This window comes from Nanorana parkeri, unplaced genomic scaffold (genome assembly GCF_000935625.1).
Source record: "Nanorana parkeri isolate BGI_ZX_2015 unplaced genomic scaffold, ASM93562v1 scaffold230, whole genome shotgun sequence".
Lineage (NCBI taxonomy): Eukaryota > Metazoa > Chordata > Amphibia > Anura > Dicroglossidae > Nanorana > Nanorana parkeri.
This window is the reverse complement of record NW_017306498.1, coordinates 1,373,980-1,398,846: the sequence shown is the minus strand read 5'-3', so window position 1 is coordinate 1,398,846 and position 24,867 is coordinate 1,373,980.

Genomic DNA, 24,867 nt, shown 5'->3' with positions numbered 1-24,867 from the left:
CCCCAAGGCCCGCCCCCCCCACCCCCCCCCCCCCCCCTACAAACCACCTCCCCCCATGGAGAATGGCAGACATCACCAAGATCACTTATACAAAACAAGCGGCGGCTTCCCCGCTGTACATTTAGCTCCGCTTGCTCAAAGCAGGGCTAAATGTAGAAAACAACTACACATCCGGCGCCCAGAAATGCATGTCTCAGGCATCGGGAGATAGGAATTCTACGCCCCTGCTGCCCCTCTATTCCCTGCTGCCCCAAGGCCGTGCCTTGGTTGGCCTTGTGGGAAATCCGACCCTGTATGTATTAACCATAAAAAAATCTTCCTCAACCATCAACTGTCCAGCAATTCCATAACACACCTACTAGATCACCTCTCCATGTGCTCGGGCCTGGGAGGCCAAGGTGACCACTAGCATTAAAAATATGAAATCTTTTAAACAGCTATGTATCGTTTAATCTTAACCACTGTAAACCTTAGTCTTTGTAAAAAAAAAAACATATTTATTGGCAACACTTAAAAATAACCCCACTCTGAAAATTAACTCCCCCAAGAAATATTAACACACATAAAAAAGAAATACAAAATAGCAACATAACAATAGCTAAAAACTATAACTACATATAAAAGTCCTTGAACAGCAACAAATATGTTGTAGTAGCTGTAGCAGTTCAATACCACAGATCATAACAAATGTCCATCCTATTGAGATGTCCGGCTTTATACAACTTCATTGTTAACAATTACACAAATTCTAATATCTTTGACTAATCCAGAATGAAATAACAATTCCTTATTCATCAATCAATAGGATGTTTCAGTTGGCAACATTGAAAAAAAAAAAAAAAGCCACTGAAGTCAAATAATTGGGATAAGTAAGGCATAGCATTAAAACTAAATGTCAGGTAGATATTAATAAAATATATATTTTATGCACTTTTGAATTAATGAATGATTTATTTAAGCACAACTCCAACAAAAGGCTTACAATGGCAGTAGTAGGTTCCATGTGGTGTCCGCTGCTGTATTGTAACATGGCTGACAAGTTTACTGTAAGGGAAAACTTTGGTTTTGCTAAATCTGATACTCTACATAACCCACTTTGGAATTATTTATTGGAACCAGAATTTTCTCTCACTTTTTCTTGTCGTTATTGGCCTACTGTCTCTATGAGACGTCTATGCAGACTTGACTATTCTGGAAGTCTGCTAAAAACTGACTCTCCTAGACGTGTGACAGAAGCTGAATCTCATAAAAGGCTACACAAAGCTGACTCTCCTAGAAGTGTGCATATTGCTAACTATCCTAAACAAACGTATGAATAAAACTGCCTCTCCTAAAAGTGGGACAAAAGCTGACTCTTCTAGAAGTCTACACAGAGCTGACTCTCCTAGAAGTGTGCATAATGCTGACTCTCCTAAACAATGTATAAATAAAACTGACACTCCTGGAAGTGTGACTAAAGATGACTCTCAGAGAAGTGCAACTAAGTCTGACTCTCCTAGAAGTGTGACTATAGCTAACTCTTCCAGATGTGTGACCAATGCTGACTCTCCTAGAAGTGTGACTATAGCTAACTCTTCTAGATGTGTGACCAAAGCTGACTCTCCTAGAAGTGTGACTATAGCTAACTCTTCTAGATGTGTGACCAAAGCTGACTCTCCTAGTATCCTATACATTACTGACTCTCCTAGAAGAGTTATTAAAGCTGTCTGACTTTCCTAGAAGTGTGACTATAGCTAACTCTTCTAGATGTGTGACCAAAGCTGACTCTCCTAGTAGTCTATATCATACTGACACTCCTAGAAGAGTCAATAAAAGTTTGACTCTCCTAGAAGTGTGACTAAAGCTGACTCTCACAGAAGTGTGAAGAAAGCGGACTCTTTTAGAGGTATGAAAATTCTGAATCTCCTGAAAATGTAAATTAAGCTGACTCTCCTAATAGTCTGCAAAAAGCTGACTCTTCTACAAGTGTAAAGAAAGCTGCCTCTCCTAGAAGATTACTTAATCTGACTCTCCTAGAAATGTGACTAAAGCAGGCTCTTCTGGGTATGTGACCAAAGCCGACTCTCCTAGATGTGTGACCAAAGCTGACTCTCCTAGATGTGTGATTAAAGCTGACTCTCCTAGATGTGTGACTAAAGCTGACTCTCCTTGATATGTGCCTAAAGCTGACTGTCCTAGATGTGTGACTAAAGCTGACTCTCCTAGATGTGTGACTAAAGCTGACTCTCCTAGATATAGGACCAAAGCTGACTCTCCTAGATGTGTGACTAAAGCTGACTCTTCTGGAAGTGTATCTAAAGTTGACTGTTCATGGAGTCTGCACAAACCTCTTCAGAAAGTTTGCACTTTCCAAAAGTCTGTGCCAAAGTATGGCATTGTTGATGATGTTCTTGGATTTAATGCACCAGGAGATCCATCTGTTTGTTTTTTTAGACAGTGAATGCCTAAATTGATAACAGAGGCCTACCATTTCTTATGGCAACACTGGGTCACTAAAGACAATAACAGCCACTTAGAATTTTTTTTTTTTTTTTTTAAGTTTCAGCAAGTGGCCTGTCTTCTTATGAATGTGAGAGTAGCAGGTAAGGTTCTACAACAAAGGTTGGTAATATTCTTGCTACGGACCTAGTTGACCTGGAAGGGATTTTTTTTTAATCGCAGCAAAACCGGCTTTTCTCTTTCGCCAAGAATGATCCCTGGGGTTTCCTTGGGTAAAATTAAAATAAAAACACATATACGCCTACCTAAGAGATTTACAGATTTATTGAAATGTGATACAGAAAAGTAATGGGACTTAAGCAATTACAGTGAGAATTTTCAGAATCTGCTCTCCAGCATTCAGCGCAGTAAATCCAAGTCTCGCTATCAATCACACAAGCCTGTTTGCTTTGTGTGTTTGAGAACTACAAAGTTTTGTTCTCTATCTCTTTTTTTTTTTGTTTAGACTTAATCTATGAAAGCCATGCAAGGCTTGAGGGGGATTTTCTACCTCTTTGTTTCTGCTCCTTAGTTGCCTTTTATTTTTAAATTTCTACCGCTGTTTCTCCAAGGTATCAATAGAATTGATCTACATCGATGCGCACTGTACTTCCTGAAATCTAATATTCCCTTTGCAAAACTTTACACTAACCTTACCTGGAATGTTACAACATCAGCCGTAGGACAAAGCGGCTCTTGGGGGCTGCAGACCTAAATGCGCACTGGCTGTGTACTAAAAAAAATAAATACAAAAATTGCATTATTTCTGTTCTTCCCCTGAGTTCAGGGGGGAGGCTTTAGTTAAGAATCGAAATGTTTTTGTAGAGAGAAGAGCGTCAAATTCAGAAATATAGGTAGCTATTATTAATGTATGTTGTGTTTTAGGAAGATAACTCGAGGTATTGAGCATGCTAGTACGCTTTTCAAATTTCCAACATACTTTTTGTGTTTATTCCTCATTTGTTTAAAATTGCAAGCTCCCCGGGGCAGTGTGTTAATTGTTATTGCTTGCATATATGTTATTATGTTGCCTTCTGGTTTCCACCAAGAACGCGATCTGTATGATCTGTATGGCCAAAAATGTCAACTTCTTGGATCAATTTATATGAAGGCCAGAAAAGGTGTACATGGGCACAGCAGTCCACAGAATTAGATATCTGTCAAGGCACCTCTGCAGGCTATCTGAGATCCCATGTATGGGGCATGTATATTACAATCAATAGAGAACAGATATGCTTTGGAGTTGGCCCCTTACTCCTTAAAGATACAGCAACACACCAGATGCCCACGCCCACTCACAGCAGCTGAAAACCCAGTGTATCCAATACATGTCTTATACAGATACACGCTGTGGGACTTCAGCTATTCGTATGGGGACCATTATTTGGGTCAACTTCATATGAGTGCTCCAGTTTTCTCACACAGTCCAAAAATATATTACTTGGTTAAAGTGAATCTTTTATTAAGCTGTACTTATATAGCTAACAGCAGTGCTTGATCTTGGCCACACTCAGGAAGGAGGCTTTGACATTAGAGCTCTAACCTTAGCAGTCAATATAGAGGCCGGCCATTGGATAATGAGAGGGTAGGGGTCATATCAGATCTCTAAAGTCAAAGACAAGTCAAGGCACTGCTTTCTAAGCTGGGTCTCGGAGGAGCTATCCTCCTATCTTGCAATGGTACATGTGTGAGGTTATGAGTGGGATTCTGCCAAACACTGTTTGTGTGTCCTTGAGTGAGGGAAGTCTCTAGCTAGCTTAGGAGATGTCCTGGATATGGTACACAATTTATTTGACTTCAGTAGTCCATGTTTTTCTATGTTTAATGAGTGTTTGAAATGAACGTCAAAATTAGGTCAGCAGATTCCCATTTACCTTTCATAGTGCAATTTGGATGACAGTTTGGTTTCACCTGCTTTGCATTGCATTTCACCAGATACAGCATGTCCTATTTAAATGTGTTGCACTGAAGGTACAGCAGTGAGAACTTAGCCTTTTGCTGTGATTTGCACTTGAATGCAAGAGTTTGAGTATGGCTATGCCAGAATGCAATAGCCAGTGTGGGAGGGAAGTTGCCATGATTCTTTCATGCCTAGTGCCACGCAATTATGTTCAATATATGGCAAAATGTTTGTGAACACCTGTCGTTCACACCTATATGAGCTTGTTGGACAGCCCTTTCCGAAACCATGGACATTAATATGGAGTTTCACTCCCCCCTTTGTGGCTATAAACACCTCCACGCTTCTGGAAAAACTTTACACAAGATTTTGGACTGTATCTGTGGGAATTCCACTTGCAATGCTGGATGTTGCTTGTGATGTTGGATGAGAAGACCTGGCTGGTAATTCACATTCCCATTCATAGCAGAGGTGTTCAGTAGGGTTGAGGTCAGAGCTCTGTAGCCATCTTGAGTTCCTTCACACCAAACTCATCAAACCATCACTCTATAGAGCTGGTTTTGTGCACAGGGGCACTGTCCTACAGGAACAGAAAACCTTTCCCAGACTCTTGCCACAAGATTGAAAGTGTACAAATGCCCAAAATGTCTTTGTATAGTGTAGCATTAACAGCATCCTTCACTGGAAACACCTGAACACAATCATTGGAAGGACTGCCCCTAAAGGTGCCCATACACTGTACGATTATCGTACGAGAATCGCGGGAAATCCTGCGATCGTACGATAATCGCAAAGCGTATGGAAGGCGTGCGACCGTTTCTACTGTACGGTCGCACGTCTTCCGTCGAACAAGCAGGCTGGAAAATTATGATTCTCGGCAGGTTAGTGGCCTGCTTGTTCAACAACTGCCGAACGGGCCGGTGTGCGCACGCGCACACTGCCTGTTTGCAGTCATCGGAAGCCCGCCCCTCATTGCAGACATCGGAAGCCCACCCCTCAGGGGGCGGGCTTGCGATGATCGCAAGTACGATCTGCCTGTCCAAGATGGGCAGATCGTACGTATTTTAAATTACTTTACAACCCTCGCAAGACAAAAGTCTTGCGAGGGTTGTAAAGTGTATGGCCACCTATACTGTTGGTTATGTAGTACTTGTGAGGGTCACGTGTCTATATAATTTTAGCCATTTAATTTTATTCTGCCAGTGCACTGCATAGTGATTGTCACTGCTGGTGATCCGTGTTACTGTGCTCAATTAATATGAATTACTATAAAGCAGCTGGTGAAATGTGGCATTGATTTGCTATTGCTTCACTGTTTTACAACTTTTGTTTTATAAATACTTTATAAAAGCGTAAAATGTCACAACAATGGAATTTCATGTGGAAACGTGGTGGAAAAGTAGCAAAAACATGTAAATTAACAAAAAACTAAGTCTGAAAACAAAAGGTCACTTGCGCAACATTCCTCCTGCAACTTTCCTCCATTGAAATAACAGATTGCGCCTGGTCATAAGTGACAATTAAAGGGCAAAGGTTTACGGCTTCAAAGAGATGCTAACTATAGGCAACATGCATTATTAAATTGATTTCATTGTAACAGTTAGGGCTGAGCCTATTTGATTCAGCAAAATTGATTTAGCCACAAAATTACATAATTTTTGCTTTTCCCTAGTAATAATAATAATAATAATAATCAGGTAACAAAAAAAAGGTAAAATATCAGCATCATTAAACAGCTTTCTTTTTCTAAAATAGATAAAATGGTGAAAAAAATGGATTGCTTCCCAGTTATAACTTACCCCCCCAGTCAGAAATATTTGAATTGTTTTTGCAGTGTTTTGCATACGCCACACGCAGAACTTTCATTTGGTGAAAAACAAACGCGGTATCTAGCACATTGATATTCACCTAGTTTATAACAAAATACTTTCCATCGCAGCCGCGGAAACTCTTTGATCCGCTGCAAGGTTCACAGAATTCCCGGAGAATAATATTACGTTCTGTAATAGTTCAAAAGAATAAAAAGCTTTCAGCTTCAAGCCCTGCGCTCACCAATTTAATTTTAGGACATCATCATATTTATGTCTTAAATTTGATGGAATTTGTTTTTTTTTTCCCCTCTCTGCATTTTGCCGTCCATGATCAAGGTGGTCGGCTGTACCACGATGCTGCCTTCTTGAGCGGCCTCTGAAGCTGGATATCAGCGGTGGGGAGGAAAAAAAATTAAAATTGCATAGAGTGGAATGTTGTTGTAAGAGTCCAGAGAGAGAAAAAAAAAAGAAAATCATAGACTTGACAAGATGAAAGATTTCCCCTCCTTATCAAGATATCCCAACAATTTATGCAGATGTTATTTTATGTATTTTGTACGGTTAGGAGTGGACTGGCATCCTAAAAAAGAACTCCAGTCTGGTGGAAAATTGGTGGAAAAAAAATTCCAGCACAAGGGGCGAAGGGGGTTCTTCACAGTAAGATCAGTTAGGGTCTGGAACTCACTGCCACAGGCGGTGATTTCAGCAAATAATGTGGAATTGTTCAAGAAACTTTTGGACGATTTCTTAAGGGACCGTAATATACAGGGGTACAGGTAATATACAGGGGTACAGGTAACATACAGGGGTACAGGTAATATACAGGGGTACAGGTACTCCTAGAATGAGATCCTAATAGGTGGGACTTGATGGACTAATGTCTTTATTCAACCTCAAATACTATGTAACTATGTAACTATGTAACTCAGGGACCTATACACACACACACACACACACACACACACACACAATAGGTTGGACTTGATGGACTTATGTCTTTATTCAACCTCAAATACTATGTAACTATGTAATTATATGCATAGCCAAAACCTTGTTTTTCACCCCTTGCTTTGGGAGAGAGTAATGAAAGGTTAAAACCCCTGCCAGTTTATTTTTTGCCATCTGTCTACCATTGGGTACATTTCACTTCCTGTCCCAGAGACGCAATAGGATGTAAGAGAAAATCATCTAAATCTCCCTGGAACAAGGGTCCCAATTGAATTGTTTCCTTTTACCTCTTGTTCTGGGGACAGCTCTACAGTTTTGGATTGGACAGAGGAAAAAAATTTAACACTTAAGTTAAACCAGGGACAGGCAACCTCTGCACTCCGGTTGTGGTGAAACCACAAGTTCCATCATGCCTCTGCCTAAGGGAGTCATGCCTGTGGCTGTGAGAGCTTTGTAATGTCTCATGGGACTTGTAGTTTAATTGCAGTTGAAGTGCCCCAGGCTGTTAAAGGGTTAAGTTATCATGTTCACATTTTGAGCTAAAAAGCCAAGTCCAACTCAAGGTTACAATAAACACCCTCCCGCCCCTCCCTGCTGACAACCGCTCACTAGTTCGAAGTCCGCTTTTTCACTATATTTCATGGTCACATGATCTTCCAGAGAAAGGTCCTTCTACTTCCTGTTTACTTCCTGCTGGTTGTCCTTTTTCAGGTGTCCATGTCTCTGCCTGTGTGAGGTGGACAATTGCCATTGGGTGTCCACTGGAGGGGTCCTTTTAGGATCCAGAAGACTGCTGATGTTGGGCCGAGGGGAGTCAAGGGGACTGGCTGGCGAGAGTTAAAGTTTGATGTCCCATTGTTCACTTTATGCCATGGTCACATGATCATCCAGGACTAGGTCCTTCTTCTCTGTGTTTACTTCCTGCTGGGGTCCTTCTTCTGGGTGTCCATCATACTGCCTGTGTGACATGGATAATTCTCATTGGCTGTCCCCCAGAGGGGTCCTCTCAGCATCCAGAAGGCTATTGACATCGGCCTGGGGGGAGTCAAGGGGCCTGGCTAGCAAGAGTTAGTGTTACAACCCTTGCAAAGGACTTGAATGGGGAGATTGAGTTAAGTATCATTTGCTTCACCAGATAAGACAAATAAAGCACGTGGCAACAGTGGTGACTCTAGCCTTTTTGCCAGATAAGGCGTGGGCGGGTGCCGCCAGACACGATAATGAATCTGCCTGTTGCTGGCTCTGCGTCTCCCTTCCTGGCTCGAGCAACCTGGGTCGCTCTAAGTGGCGTCCGACCCAGCTCCTGGCAAACAGTGGCGTCATTGGTTGCCAGGAGCTGGGTGGGATGCCGGCCAGAGCGTCACAAGTTGCTATGAGCTGGGCAGGGAGATGTTAGGGGCTCTTAGCAATAGCAACCTGGGACGCTCTGGCTGGAAAGGCAGGCACACTTCAAACATTGTTCAGCAGAGCAGCCAGTATACAACAAACATGTCACTTGGCCTCCCCCCCCCCCCACGTAACTAAAAGAGATGCTGCCTGAGGCAATAGTGTCAGGCTGCCTCATTAAAGGGATGGCCCTGCCTGGCATGATAGGTTAGATGGGGTGGAGTTGGACTTTAAAAAGACAGGAAGATTCCCCTTTTTCATTCCTTGCGGTTATTTTACTTTATATTACCTTTAGCTTTTTTTTTTTTTTTTTAAATTTGCACAGCGCACGTCTCTCTCAGTTTACACATCAGCCACAATTTTAGCAAACTCGCTGCGCACATTGTCACGGACTGCGGTTTCGCTGTATTGTTAACGTAGCTAATTTAGTCTGTAAATAGCTAATTATATTGAATACTGGGTTCGCCGGGCGGTTTACAGCGAGAGTTCTCTTCCTGATGGCAATGTAATGCAGGAGCTTAAAAAGTTACAATGTTAAACCACATAACCGCTTCCAAACCCTATATATTTTTCCCTCCGATGAATTGACCTCATAATAAGCGGTTGTATCATGGCAAAGTTACATGTTAGTGGTGATCCATTAGGGCAATTTATTTCTTTTCTTTCTTTTTTTTTATTTCCCTCTCGAGCTCGGAATTCTCGGTCGCCTTTGCGGAGCTGCTTTTTAATAAACAAGTACCTGAAATCCCCGCTCGGTTCTAGGTAGAAGGGATTACACAAGAGCTATCTCTCCTGCCGAACCAAAAACCTCAATCATATTTGTGAGTAAAACACCCACATTGGCTATTTGTCTTGGCCCCGAGCTCTTGGCGTGGAGCCTGACTTAAGCCTTCAGAATGAGGTTTTACTGAAGAATGCTTTCACTGTGTTTAATGTCCACGGATGACCCCACCCACTGTACTTAGCTTGCAGCAGCTTGGCAGCGACGCACAAAACCGCAAGACAAGTTTTATCATCTGGTAAACCTGTTGCACTAAAAAAAAAAAAAAATTTCCAATAAAGCATTTCAACAACTGTGGTACTTTTTAATTACGTGTGCGCCCCATAATTACAGTGTGCGTTTTAATGCATAAAGTTTAAAAAGACAAGCTTGTTTGCTGTAAACACAAGTACCCCCCATTAACCCGTTAGGACAGGGTTAGGCAAATTTCGTACCACCAGCTGTGGTGAAACTACAAATCCAGCCATGCATCTGCCTCTGGCAGTCATGCCTGTGGATGTAGGAGTCTTGCAATGCCTCATGGGATTTGTAGTTGCACCACAGCTGGCGGGCAGAGGTTTGCCTTCCTTTGCGTTAGGGGTACAGATTGGATGGCTTATTTGTAGTAAGGACAAGTTTTATTTTTGTGAGCGAACAAATTGCCTTGTCTTGCATTGGAAACAACAGCCAGCACAGCCCCAATGCATATGGTGTGAATTGGCCCTTTAAGAGGAACTTTCCCCCAAAGCAGTTACTTTTAAGGCATGCCAACCGTCAAGGTTGCCAATGTGCTTATTTCAGCTCTCAGCCAAACTTTTAAGCCCTCAAATGGCTGGTATCATAGTTGATCACATGTGCAGCACCATGGCACCTGCAATCCACATGGAGGCTAATATGGCACCTTCCTGGGCTATATAGGGATAAGAGGTTGTAGTTACGCTTGAATGTGTTAAGAAAGCTTGTTTGCTGTAAACACAAGTAGCCAATTAACTCTTTAGGGCACTGATTGAATTAGGGTTGCCACCCGTACGGTTTTCACCCGGACAGTACGGGTTTCTGATCCTGTGTACGGGTGTGAGGCGGGCTCCTGTCTTCTTGATTGGTCAGGAAGTCAGGCAGCCTCTGAAGTCGGTGTTCTTTCACTGGAACACTGGCTTCACAGGCAATCAGGAAGCCGGGCAACAGGTCATGATCCGCCGCCCGACTTCCTGATAATTGGGGCACAAGGCACTGGTATCGGCATTTGGTATAGGCAAGTACCAAAAATATTGGTACTCATACTTTATACTCATACTTTATGGTATCGGTGCATCCCTAATTTACACTAACATGGAATCTTGGTGCTGGTGACATCTGTATTGGAGTTCTTTTGTGAGTGGGGCCATCCGCAGTCATTACGATCACCCGTTACTTTTGGGATATACGGTAAGGAGTGCGGCAAGGTATATGGATACTGCTTTGTATAGTACATATCTGGCTTCCTGTGGAATACTGGCATCTTATGGGGGCATCGTTTACGGACAGACAGGGGCGGTTCTGCCGCAAGGCAAACAAGGCGTTGGCCTTGGGTGGCAGACTTCAGGGGGGCGGGCGGAGGAGGCGGCAGCATCAAAGGACGGAGTCCGCAAGGAGGCAGAGAAAAGCGGCGAGGAGGCAGTGGTGGAGGAGGGGGAAGAGACAGAGGAGACGGACCAGCAGGAGGGGGCGGGGCGAAACAGAGACCATGTCGTATCAGAAAGGGGCGGGGCCAGGATGCCATCGCGCTATAGGAAGCCGGTGCATGCTTGACAGAACACTGGGTCATAGAAGAGCCGTCGAGGTGCGAAGGAGGCCGGGTCCTGCAGCACCAGTCCATCGGTGGAGGAGGACGGGGACCAAGCAGCAGGTAAGATGATCACACTGCTGCTAAAGGTACCCTGCACAGCCCACCTGAGAGTCTCGGGTGGGCTACACAGGATCTGTGGTGGAGTCTATGTTGGCCAGAGCCCACCACACATCCCGCACTGGTCTGCAGGGTCTTAGGGGGTGTGTGCATGATCTGTGGTGGGCTCTGCAGGGTCTCGGGGGCTTTGCAGGATCTGTGGTGGGCTCTATGGCAGAGCCCACCACAGATCCTGCACAGCCCCCCTGAGATCCTGCGGATTAAGTGGGGGGGGGCGCTCTAGTTTCGTCTTGCCTAGGGCGGCCCCAAACCAGAGTACACCACTGTGTACAGATTGTATATCTGTGGATCTGTGGCACACTGGCATCTTTGTGATTACCTCCAATGTTATTTAATCACAAAATACATGCATAGTGTACTTTACCAAAAAATTGCCGCGAGGCGCTACAGTGTTCGGGTTTGGCTTGAAGAAAAGGTGGCAACCCTAGATTGAATGTCTGTGAGGACAAATTTGATTTCTGAGTGAAGCTAAGGCACTAGCTGCCCTCAGAAAACATAACAGAACAAGCCTACGACGGCTGCATGTATTTGATACTTTCTGCAAATATTTTCTCCACCTTCTGTATGATGTGGTCCATCTTGCCCGCTATTGCATTGCACACAGGTCAGCGGGAGGAACCAGAACCTGCAGATTTTGGTGATACTAATAGTAACACACTTCCTGTCCTAGGGTGACATTGCTCACTCACTGTGCTGGAGGAGCAGTGTGACCTGTCCATCCCAGGTATTAAAGTCGGATCACACCATAGCGTTGTGCTATACACACAGGATCTTGGCAGTTTTTATATGGTTGAGACCCCTGTTAGGTTTTTTTCTGTCTGCGTCCTATTAGGAAGATTTCTTGATTTCCTTTCACTTTCTGTGCCAGGGAAAGACCCAGAAGTAGGAAAAGATATCTGTACAGTGAGGGGATATCCCCTCTAAGGGCTTTTGACACCAAACCATGGAAGGTGCGCTGGTGCATTCGGTGCATGCGGTGATTAAAAAAAGTAATGCATGCACTGTGTCTTAGCACTGCAAAGCAACGTAACCCAATACAAGTTATTGCAGAACTACGCATTCTGAGGCGCTGCAACACATACCCACCAGGAGATGCATTGGTGTGCCATTCACAATGAATGTCAATGCAATGCACCAGCGCATCTAGTGTGCAGTACCATATGATTAGTGTGATCCTAGTTCATTGTATTACTTCATTACTGTGCTGTATGTGTATAGGCCAATGCCTTGGCTGGTGCTCGTGCAGAACAAATTTTAATCGATCAAAAAAATTTTAATCGATCAAAAAGATTAACTATTAATCGATAAATTAATCGTTAATTTGCACAGCCCTAATATATATATATATACATACAGACACAACTGCCCCTAACATAGTGAACAGGGTAGCATGCAATAATCCTGTTCAGCAATGATGGACTTGTGTTTGCTTTGTATATTTTCAAGTCTTGTTAAAACCCGGTGCGCTTCCAGTCATCTTGCCAGAGGCAAAGCCAACCACTTTCCGGTGAATTATAACAATGTGAGTCATCGACATGCAGTTGTTTGTGTTTCATTAAACAATAATCTTTGCATAATACAGATGATATTCTCGAATAGCAGTAGGAATCTTTTTTCCCAGCCAAATCCAGTTATTAGCGAAGCATCGGGGAAGGTGATGAAGCTCGGTGGTGAGTATTAGCAGAAGACGCCGTATTCTGATCTAGTCAGATGGCCCTTTGCAACCTGGTGCTTTCTGGACGTAAAAGGTGCAGCGCGCTCTGCCAGACTCCTCATGAAATTTGTTCAGCCTCCCTGTCAAACGAATAAAGCGTTTGATGAATTAGACTTCTCTTACATCTAAGCACTTTCCAGCGGTACAGAATAGTCGGCTACCGCAGGGAAACTGCAGCAAACACGGAACGAGAACACCAGTCAGCTAAGCCTGTACGCATCTCAGTGCGGCAGGGCTTCATGTCACATAAAAACGCGGCCCGCGTTCATTTTATCATGTCGTCGCGCATTTTGAGGCCCGTGGAAATGCATTGCATTTTACTACATTTTAAAGGTGAACCAAGGCAGGCCAACAAGGTACAGTGTATATGAACCCTTTCTTTGTAAAAACAATGAAATAATATAAAATATTAATATAGGCAAAACTTTTTAATAAAAAAAACACAAATAAAAAACAAAAATCGGTCATGTGACTGCTATTTACCGCTGCATCCCAAGGTCCAAGGTGTGGGGATGGAGACTCCCTTTGATGATTAACAGCTCCTGCCGAAGTCGCATGTCCCAGCCGCTGTTGGGGTGGCGTGCCAGCAGTAGTCTTATGGAGTACAGCCACTTGCGCAGCATCCTGTAGGTCCCAAGTAGAAAGCGCACATTGATCACTCCTTGTGAGGATTGGAAGCTTCAGCATTCTGTAGCTCCAAAGTAGAAGATAGAGATGCAAACTGACCACACCAGTACAGATCAGTACAGATCTGCTTCCATGCCTGGCGTGGTCAGATTGTAATAAGACAGAAGGGGGCCTGGAAGGATCACCGGGCATTTCACAGGCAGTGAATAAATAGAAAGAGAACAGGTCACATTTAGACACACATACAAGGAAACACATATGCATTTATGAAATATGAAATAGACATGTAACCTCGCAAAAAAACAGTTTAGTTTCCCTCCGGATCAGTTTGGATTTTTATTTCTTTTGTTTCTCGGAATTCAGATCCAAAATGTGATGCATGGCATGTGAACCATCTCAAGGTGCCCACACACCTTGCGATAATCGTACCATAATCATGGGAAATCCCGCGATCGTACGATTATCGTAAGATGTGTGGAAGCCTTGCGACCTCTACTACTGTAAGGTCGCACGACTTTTATCTTACGAACATGTTCGAAAACCCGCCGAGAATCGTACGATCTTCGGCGGGTGTGTAGGATGTTCGTAAGATAAAAGCCGGACGGGTCACCTGTTCACCATTGCGGCGGGGCGGGCTTGCAATCATCGCAAGTAGGATCTGCCTGTCCAAGATAGGCAGATCGTACGTTTTTTTAATTACCTTACAACCATCGCAAGACAAAAGTCTTGCAATGGTTGTAAGGTGTGTGCCCAGCCTTATCCATGAAAGGATTTGTGCATTCTGAATTCTGTCCAGCTGCTTTTGTGAATCAAACACTGCTGACAGTACAGCCAGAAGGGTGCCACCACTTTTTCTGTAGGTTGGATGCATGCCTATGTGTTTTTACCTCTGATGCCTTTTATATTATAATCAATGCACGCCCATCAAGGCACTTCAATGCATGTTATTGCACATTTCCAACGTGCGCTGTATTAGCTGTGAGTGTACACAATATTCTGCAGTAATGTGCATTAATGCAATTTATGATGCATTTACATGCATCGTGCTGCACCAACATGCATTGTAACGAGCATCCTAGTGCAAGTGTTGAGATGCGTTTTGATGCATTTCCATTGATTTCAATGGAAAATACATCAAGCAAAAATGCAAATGTGTGAGTCCAGTTTTAGAGACACAAAGTCCAGTTAAAACGTTTTTTTTTTTTTCAGTTTTGGATAGAGCAGAGGCAAGATTTACTGATCTCCCCAGCTCTTTTAGGCTGGTTTTAAACCTGTTGAAGCAGTGCACTGCGTTAATAGACATGCATTAGAGTACATTGTGCTGCACGGTAGTGTAAGTTGCGTTAGGGCAGTCCATTCTTTTGCCAATATACACCTTTTTTCTCAGGGTCTTCTGGCCGATTTGGCGATAGCACAGGTCCTTCTTCTCCTCCAGCAGTAGATGTGGGTAGTTCTTACCCTTGTACTGAACGGTTCTCATGTACTGATGTGTGAGTGCTGCTTATTCTTATAATGTTCTGGGCCCAGGTTTCGTTATGACGCACTCCAGGGGTGGGTCCATGACAGTCTGGGCTTAGAGGAAGTAGGAGTGATGTTGGCCTTCATTCAACATCCAAAGAAAGTGTGAAGAATGGGAGTGCCACAAATAAAAAGTTGGTCCTGTTTAGACCTATTAATCTTGATATATGGTCAACAGGTGATAAGCAACACATTTCAGGGGCTCACAGCCCCCGCTGCCTCAGTAATTGATGGGAATACTGGACCATATAGGCAAAGGATCAAGGATTTCCGGCCAGGAAAATCTTCAATGGAGCAGAGTCCAAACACGATTGGGCCACAGGGCCCAGCTAGCAGTGGAGCTTTCTGACATACTCAGAGGTCAAACAGATCAACTATCCTCCCATCAATCCATGAGGAAGAGGCACACCATCTACTGGAGGAGAGGACCTTTTGAGGTACAGCAACGTATTAAAGGTTGGTATTGAAGCAAAAGCTTATTTCTATTTTTATAATTGTTTAACAGTTAATTTTTTTAACTCTTTACTCTGAAACTGGTGCTCTGCTTTAAAGTACAACAAGAAATGTGCATTTTTACAGTTCAAAGTGTGAAAAGGTCCTCAAGCCAAACAATAACTTGGGCTTTCCCCCACCCAATACGTTCCAATTACATTATTACTTGGCAAAGCAAAACTACTGTTACAGCTGCATATATTACCGGGCTGAATATAAAACGGCTTATTAATCAGGTCCACTGGCACAAACACAGCTTGTCCCTATATGTTCTGACACGCCATGCCGGAGCTGGAGGATCAACCTTTGAGCCAATGGCCTAACTTGCGTGGCTGCTGGAAAACGGCCAGAATAATCTAACTCCCAGCATTCAGACATCAATTGATAACGTTAATTATGAATCATTATTACTGAGGCTGTTTTCAGAAAGCTTTCCCATAGGCACCTCAGTGGATGCAGAGATTTCAAAAGGTTGTGATTTCACAAAGGTTTCATTATAGGTGATAGATAATTCTGTACGTCCTGAATATTTAATGAGATTATTGTACGCTGACTCGTGTTAGTCATGCCTTTGGACATCCTTGTAAAAATAAGGGAGACAGAACAAACAGGAGAAGGAAAACAGAACAAACGTAGGAATGCAAATAAAAGATGCAGAGATTGATAGCAGCCTCTCCATAGAAAATACTTTTTTTTTTAATTTATCTCTTGCGTATAAAACATTTCATATGAGTAATATGTGCCTGTGTGCCTATCTTCTCAGTGCTCCATGCCAGGATCTTGCTATGTTGCTGCCTATACAGTAATTCCTCTCTCGCGGAGTAAGAGAATATCTGATCTTAGCTTCTCCAGTGACTTTTGCACTAAGTTAAATCACATGCGACTTCAAAAGGAGAAGGCGAGATGATAGATAGGCCAAGGGAGCAAGGGGGGGACCATTATTATTCAAGCTATAGAGTAGACAAGCAGTTCTATGGTATCACTTAGGCTCGCAAGCCAACATTAATGAGAAACCGTGTTAGAATTTCATACTTGCTATTGGATCTTTTGGAGCAGTAAGACATTGCACATATACAGTATATTATAATAAAACTGCCAAAACTGTTCATATATTACACTTATTATTTTGGAATGAATAATTATATATTAACAGGGCTGACCCTATAACAAGACAGCTTGAGGTTGTTGCCTCAGTCAGCATCTCTTTGGTCACGTAGGTAGGGGTCGGCAGGCAGAGTTGCATAGCTGCTCTGCTGCACAAAGTTTGCAATGTGGGCCTACTGCCACCTTTCCGGTCAGAGCATACCAGGATGCTAAGAGCAGGGTGGCTCCCTGCCCAGCTCTCAGCTACCTGGGACTCTCTGGCCGGCATCCCGCTCAGCTCCTGGCCAGGAGCTGATGCGAGATGCTCTGGCAGACATCTTGACCAACCCCCCTGTGAGCATGCACCACGAACATACCTTCCCCCCAAATCGCCTCAGGCGGCGGAAAACAAAAGACGAGACACACACACATATATACAGTATATAAATATATATATATGTATATATATTTGTAATGTGTATAGGCAAAGGAAGGCGGTGGCATCAGCCAGCAGTCCATTTAAAGTAAATGCCTTGGTGCGGCACAGAGAACAAATATTGTATCAAAAATACACCGACATTCACCAAAATGTTTGTACAATAAACCTACTATACTGTCCTTGTTCACCTATGGAAGGCATTTGAGTACCTATAATACCTGTGCGTGCACCAGGACCTGCAGGGATGTAAAGGTTCGGGTCGGCGTGTAGCTGTGTGCACATAGGCGCACGCAGCACCTGTCCCTCACGTGAGCAGGTCTCTGCATAGGCGTGCACGCTGTATGAATGTGCAAACCCATGTAAATGAGCCCTAAAGGTATATTCATTCCAACTTTAAAGATGAGTGGCAGTTGTTTATGATACACAGGGTTTTAGCAAACTAAATGTCATCCAGTTAGGGTTTAGATCTACTTTATTATTTTGTTTGGATGCCAGTTAGCAATTATGTATTTTATACCACCATTGTACTGAGATATACAGTATAATTCACCATTTGGATTAGATAAGCTGTATGATTTTTTAAGAAAGCCACCTTGTTTGGCCAGATCTCTGAAGCCTGCAGGTCAACATCACATCTAAAAAGGATTTGTCTCACCATCGTTGGCTGTGCTCTTGACCGTGTGACTCTCACAGAAGCATACCTGTCTCTCCTATAGACCATCAGCTTCTTCTGCCTCCATGTTCCTTCAGATTCCCCTCAGGTGTTCTGCTCCAGTAAGTTCATTAGCGGATCTCCTCTCGCGGTGCTATAGAATAGAGACAGAACTGGACTCACTTGGGGGTTTGTTTAATGTAATGTCTAATGGAATCACAAACTATAGCTCCCTTTTAATACAGAGTAACTTTTAAGAGTTGCCTCATTATATGGCTTTATCCAGTCATGGGTGACATTCTTTATTCTCGTCTAAAATCATTAAGCAACTGCTTGCTATTTCAAGTTATTCTTCTGGTTGCGGAATTAAAAGATTTAAATTACAGGGAGGTTAAGATGTAGAGATGGTGACATTAAAATCCACTTTAAAGGGAAAGCAAACCTGTTCTTTGCTTGTTCAAAGAAAAGTAACAGATTGGCATTAATCTCCCCTCCTCAATATATACTTACCATTCATTTGCTCCCTGGTGGCTCCCTTTAGAGTTGAAGGAAGCACTTGGTACGGGGAGGGTACGGAGAAGCATGTGACTCCATGGGGTTGATTTACTAACCTTATAAACACACCACGAACATGTATACACCTCTGTAGTGTGTTCCCTCCCAGCATGATCTATGGGTGGAATCTAAACACCTTTGTAGTGTGTACACACCCAGCAGGTGTGTTGTGCAAAGCCAAGCATGAATTTGCAAGGTGATCTTGTGTAAATTAGCTCTACATTGTGTTGCTTGTGTTGATGAATGCAGGAATGTAAATGCATGAGCTAACCATTTTTGTCTAAACTGTGAAGCAGCATTATATATGCATCATGTGCATGATTTTTCCATATATGGCATTAGTGGAAATATGCTTTTAGAGACTTTTTGGTTGATAAATACGTTTTGCTGTGTAAAAATCACACGCACCTAGTGCGTGCGTGTGTTTAGGTTAGTAAATCACCCCCCATGTGTCATACAGGGTTGATCATTGCTGCTTCACAGGGAGCCCATAGCTCTGTGTAGACATCTCCAGCAACTTGTAACTCACACTTGACTTCCCTATCACTTGCAGGGGCTAAACAGAGTAGTGGGCAACAAAAGGAAGACAAATAGTATGTCCGTGGAGGTCTGCATAAAAGTGGTCTGCATGCATTTCTTCCTTCTTCTTTCCCCATAATGTAAAACCCAATAAAAAAAAAAATAGTCATCACACCCATGGCCTGATTTATTCTCCTTTCTCTAGTAGTCCAGCTACAGTGTGCTTCCCTATTCCCAACAGCTGTTTTGAACACTGCCCCCCGCAAACAGAAGACACATGCACTGTTCTACATGAACATAACATTTCTTAAACATTTCTTAACAGTATTGAAAAAAATAATTAATGGGTCAAATACAATTGATGGAGGTGCCCTCCGCACACCTTTCAGCAGTCCCGGCCAACAATCAAATAAATGGTGCTCGAAGTAACTTCACGGATGGCACCGTGCAAAACACAAGATTGAAGAAAATAGGTCACCAGCACTCCATAAGTTAAAATGAATGAGTCCTTTTAATGGACAATGATGTCACAGAAATCCAACATGAGCCGACGTTTCGGGGCCACACAGGGTCCCTTCTTCAAGGCAAGAGATGTGACCTTGCCTTGAAGAAGGGACCCTGTGTGGCCCCGAAACGTCGGCTCATGTTGGATTTCTGTGACATCATTGTCCATTAAAAGGACTCATTCATTTTAACTTATGGAGTGCTGGTGACCTATTTTCTTCAATAATGGGTCAAATAAACGCAAACGTATCCAGGGAAACACAATAGGTGCTATAATGGTAGCCAATGAAGGAGAAACAATCAGTATCATAGCGAGATAACCATCAGCGTGCCTCAATCTCCCATCTTCAGTTTGGCTTCTGTTTAGTACACATAAGGAAGCAGAGGGTGGAGGGTTACCTGGCAGGCTCTCTGGCAGGCTATGTGTTCTCACCAACCCCAAAAGTCCACAAGAGATGTACTAGGAATTCTACAGATCACTTACATCTACCAATAGCTGGAGTATCAATTTAGATAGTTACAGTCAGTGCATATTACGTTATTATATTATATGTTGTTGCATTTCCAACAATAATGACCCTCTTATCAAATGAAAAAAAATGCCCCAAGCAGATATGAAAATACCAATTATAACAGATAAGATTTTTTTTTTTTTTAAATGTATATGTACATGTATATGTATGTTGCATATATACAGTATATTTTACAGGCAGTTAGTGTAAGTAACTGAATATGTCTTAAAATAACACTGCCAAAAAAGGTCCCCTGGAAAGAAGATCCTAAATTCTCACCTCTTCCAACTGACGTTGACCACCAATGTACTGATGAAGAACCACTGCTCAAGGACTCTTCAGAATCCAACACTTGATTTCCTGGTCTTAGGAATATACTGGGCAAGAGATAAGCCAGCACTGTCAGCAAATCAGTCTCTGCTGCAGTGTCCATTGCTGTCTGGGGTGTGTCCTGGACCCGTCTGTACTGCTTCAGAGCATCGGTAGTCCATGACCTGTCTATACTGACCACAAAACTTGGCGAGATAGCATAACAATTCCTTTGCCTGATATATAATTTTTCTTTTTTTACTCGAGCTGTTTGCGTGGCGTTCAGCTTTAAAAACCTGGCCCATTACCAAGACCTGTTGCTTGTTTGTGCGTTCAGCATTTCACTTTGAGAAAAAAAAAAAGAAAAATTAGTTTGAGTTGATCTCTATGATTGTTCTCTAATAGATACAGCAAGCGAAATCCTTGACTTGGTATTAAAACCTTGCAATCGTCTATTGTGCTTCACTGTCTAGCTGAGCATGCAAAGCCATATATTGGGTTTCCCAGCTAATAGAGAGGCTATATTCTATTATTTTTTCATAAAAATGTAAATCTCAGGGACGGATGCTGTAAACATGTCATTTTATGCGAGCAGCTATTTGACCGCTATGTTCAGGTTAAATATTTCATCTTTGATAGACACACACAGGCAAAAAAAAAAAGAAAAAAACCTACACTTACTGCAAATTAATGAATTCAAATCCTCCCTGGCTGTTTCAAAGCTTCATTTGTCCAAGGCTGTATTAAATCTGGAAACGTGTAAAAAAAAAGAAAATTATATATTTTTTTTAATAGGGTGATCTCTTTATTTGGATTAGGGTTAAATTGTGATAGGCGGTAGCCTTTTTATTATGGTGGATTCGCGCGCAGAAGTGCCTGGCCCTGAAAGGTTGAATTAGGAGTTCCATTTCTCGAATCCATCTTAATATCTTCAGCCCATAAATACGCTCTTTATGACATCAATAAAGAGGGATACTCGCCATTCTAACAATAGACTTTCTTAACTTTGCGAGCGAGACATTTCATTGAGCGTTTTAAAGGATATCTAGTCGTCACAATCATTTTTATCGCCGCTTTTTATGTCTGTGCAGTGATCCCCAAAACTCTAATTAATTGAACATGTTTTAGGCTCGGGGATAGGAACTTGGGAAGATCCTTATGCCGCAGAGCCTTTGCCGCTGCACAGAGCCCTTTTCTTCGCATTCAGACATAATATATTGTAATGATTCCATATATACTCTTATCATGCACACAAAGAGTGCGAATCGTTTGGTGGACGCTGAAACTATTCCGAGGAAATGTTACATGACTACAATTAACATCTTGGCTGTTAGAAGGCAATATTGAAGTAGCATGGATTAAAGTCGAATGGAAAACCATTTAGAACTCTATAAGACGTCATAGATGTGCAAGTGAACTTTTCAGTAACTTTACAATTCTGCAAAAATAAATTACTGACAGGTAGCTATATACAGCAAAAAAAACCCAGCCCATTACTAAGGGGGTTATTCACTAAGGAGATGAAGGATTTAGCCGAACGTTCGGCTAATCTGGAGACTCACTTTGGCTGCAGAAAGCATTTGATTCGGCCAAACCGAATGGCTGCTGTACGCGCTAGCAGGGAGCCCAGTCGGAGGGGGGAGAATGGTCCACCGAAGCAGACCAAACCCCTGAAAGTTGGTAAAAGATAGAATGAAAAAAAAAGCATAGAGTCCCCTCCCCAATTCATACCAGACCCTTTAGGACTGGTAAGAATGTTAGGGGGGACTCCAAAGGCCAAACACCCCCTAAAATCCCATACTAGACCTTTAATCCAAGCAGCGGCCTGGCTGAGCAGGAAAGGGGGGGGGGGATAAGCGTGCACCCCCCCTCCCCTCATGCACCATACCAGGCCACATGCCACATGGGTGCCGTCATCCGGGATACAATGTCAGCAGTCCTCATCAGACTCAAAATTGTCACTCAAATAATACTCTATAACAGAGGTACTGTTAACTCCAGCCCTCCAGTTGTAGTGCAACTACATATCCATGCATCTGCTTCTGGGATTCATATCTGTAGCTGTCAGAGTATTGCAATGCATAATGGGATTTGTAGTTGCACCACAGCTGGAGGACTGGGGTTTGCCTACCCCTGTGCTAGGGTATTGTCTCTTCCTGGAGAAGTCAAATTTTCTAGCATGTTCAGGGGAACATTGCACTTGAATATAAAAATCATTGAAAGAAGAGAAAAACATTTAGGGCCATTCGCACATGAGCGTTGGCGTCCTAGATAATTGTTTTTGCACTTTCCGCGTGTGTACGTGGGTTTTTCAAGCATTTTCATTTGAGTGTTTTAGCCAATGGAAAGCTAGTTATCAGATTGTGTAGACGGTCGTTAGGAGTAAAATCTTGTAAAAAAAATGCATGTTACTTGCGCTTTCAGGGTCTATCAGGAACAAATGTGCAATCATGCCACAAAGAATCTCCTGTACTTTTTTGTGCATTGGGGAACAGCACATCACTCAGAATCAAAAGGACACAATAGAAGAAGGTCGAAATCTGAATGTCGAGTGTTGAAATGCTTTTGGAAAGGAGCTTTGAAACACTCAGGTGTGAATGCGGGGCTCAAAATACATGATTCATCTGTGCCTTTACCTACAATTCTTCAAGCTGGTGACAGGTTCTCTTTAAATGAACCTTTTTCAGGTGCCAAGATGTTGTAGGAAACATGTGAAGGAACACCAATGATAAAGCAGGTAAGCCTAGATATATCAGTGCATGCAGGGTGTATAACATCGGTCACGGACACAATGGGGGTCAGGTTTACAAAACAGACCCTGATGTGTACTTAGGCATCGCCGCAGCAATGTCTACACCTACATTCCTGGACGCAAATGATGCGCAAAGGTTCTCACTGTATTTCACTTCTCCTAATGTCTCCCTTTGCCGCTGCTAATTTCCCTGGTAGGATCCTCCAGCTTGGCAGGCATTGCTCACTACCCCCAACACCTCATTGTAGTCTTGTCATTTCTCACTTACACAGATCTGTATCCACAACTCCCTAAGGCAACTTTCACTGTCTCCATTAAAGCCATTTCTCCTGTCAATAAGCGCACCCCACCTCGCACCTGTCACGGCTCTTCACCGTAAACCTCTTCCTTTATTGTACACAGTAATTACGGGAAGCATCTTCTTGTCACTTGGAACAAAGCTGACATGAGATTCGCTCAGAAGGCCTCTGCGTCGCTGGCTGGACATCTGATTGTCTGCGTTAAGAACTTTATCCTCTTCTTAAAAGTGACACTCCTTGTTTCCAGGCCGAAGGGGAGACCGGTCTGATCACGGTGCAGGGGGAACGCCCATGGTCTGACCTTGAGTCACCACTTTTAGGTACATCTCGCTTTTATGCTAAAATATAAATAATAATAATAATAAAAGGGTCAGTTCATCTGATGTCATTGTGAAGGTTTTTTATTTTTGTTTAATTTAATAATAAAAGTATTCTCTGCAAATGAAGGAATACAAAGTCACTAGCACTCCAGACAGGTAAAGGGATACAAAGTCACCAGCAGTCCAGACAGGTAAAGGGATACAAAGTCACCAGCACTCCAGACAGGTAAAGGGATACAAAGTCACCAGCAGTCCAGACAGGTAAAGGGATACAAAGTCACCAGCACTCCAGACAGGTAAAGGGATACAAAGTCACTAGTACTCCAGACTGTCTAAGGGATACAAAGTCACTAGTACTCCAGACAGGTAAATGCATACCACGAATTCAGTCCTATCGGATGATGGTCTAGTGCTGTTACCAGCACTCCAGGCAGGTAAAGGGATACAAAGTCACCAGCACTCCAGACAGGTAATTGCATTTCACAAATTTAGTGTTGGGGACTTTCTATCCCTTGATCTGGTTTTGGTGCGCCACCATCTCACACTATCACCGTGAGCACCCACCTATCGGATGATGGTCTAGTACTGTCAGGAGTGCAGCTTCATATATAATGTAGGGAACATGGAATATTGACAGCATATCTTCACCACTGCCAGTGGTGAAGATATGCTGCTGCCTGAAAATCCTGCAGAGTCAGAAACTTCATAGAGCAATTGTTCCCAGGTCAACCACTCTCTGCTATGGTTCCTCCTACACTACATCACTACAGGGACCCCCAAAGCCAGCAGAGTGCTGGGTACACTTGTTTCTGGTAGATATGTGGTAGCTCTGGATTTAGTAGGAATAAGAATTGATGTTGGTGAGAATCCTCCTTGGAGGAGGTGAACCTGCTGGGAATAGTGGTATGGGGAGACCTCTTTTAGGCCCTAAGCTGCTGCCTCTCGGATCACGATTGAGCAATCGCTCTTCCAAACATCAATTACTGGATATGTGGCAGCCGAATGCCCTCACTTCTGACACTCAATTTCATTATAGCCCCGATTCAGGCTATTCAACAAACTCTCCTCTGATTAACCCACAGATCATTATTGAAGCCCTGAAGGGGGAAGTCTATCCCTTGAAACGGCTGTAATTGACGTTCTACTTTAATAAACATTTTAAAGGCTAAGTTTACTTTTTTTTAACACATATTCAGGGTGCAACATGAGGCATGGTCACATCCCCAACACCCCCATCTGGCCCTCCCCACGTATCCGAATTGCAGGCTCCTTGTCACAATCTGAAGCACTGGAATGGAACAAAGGATGAGGACAAAGAAAATAAATACTTTCAAGGCATCAGAATAA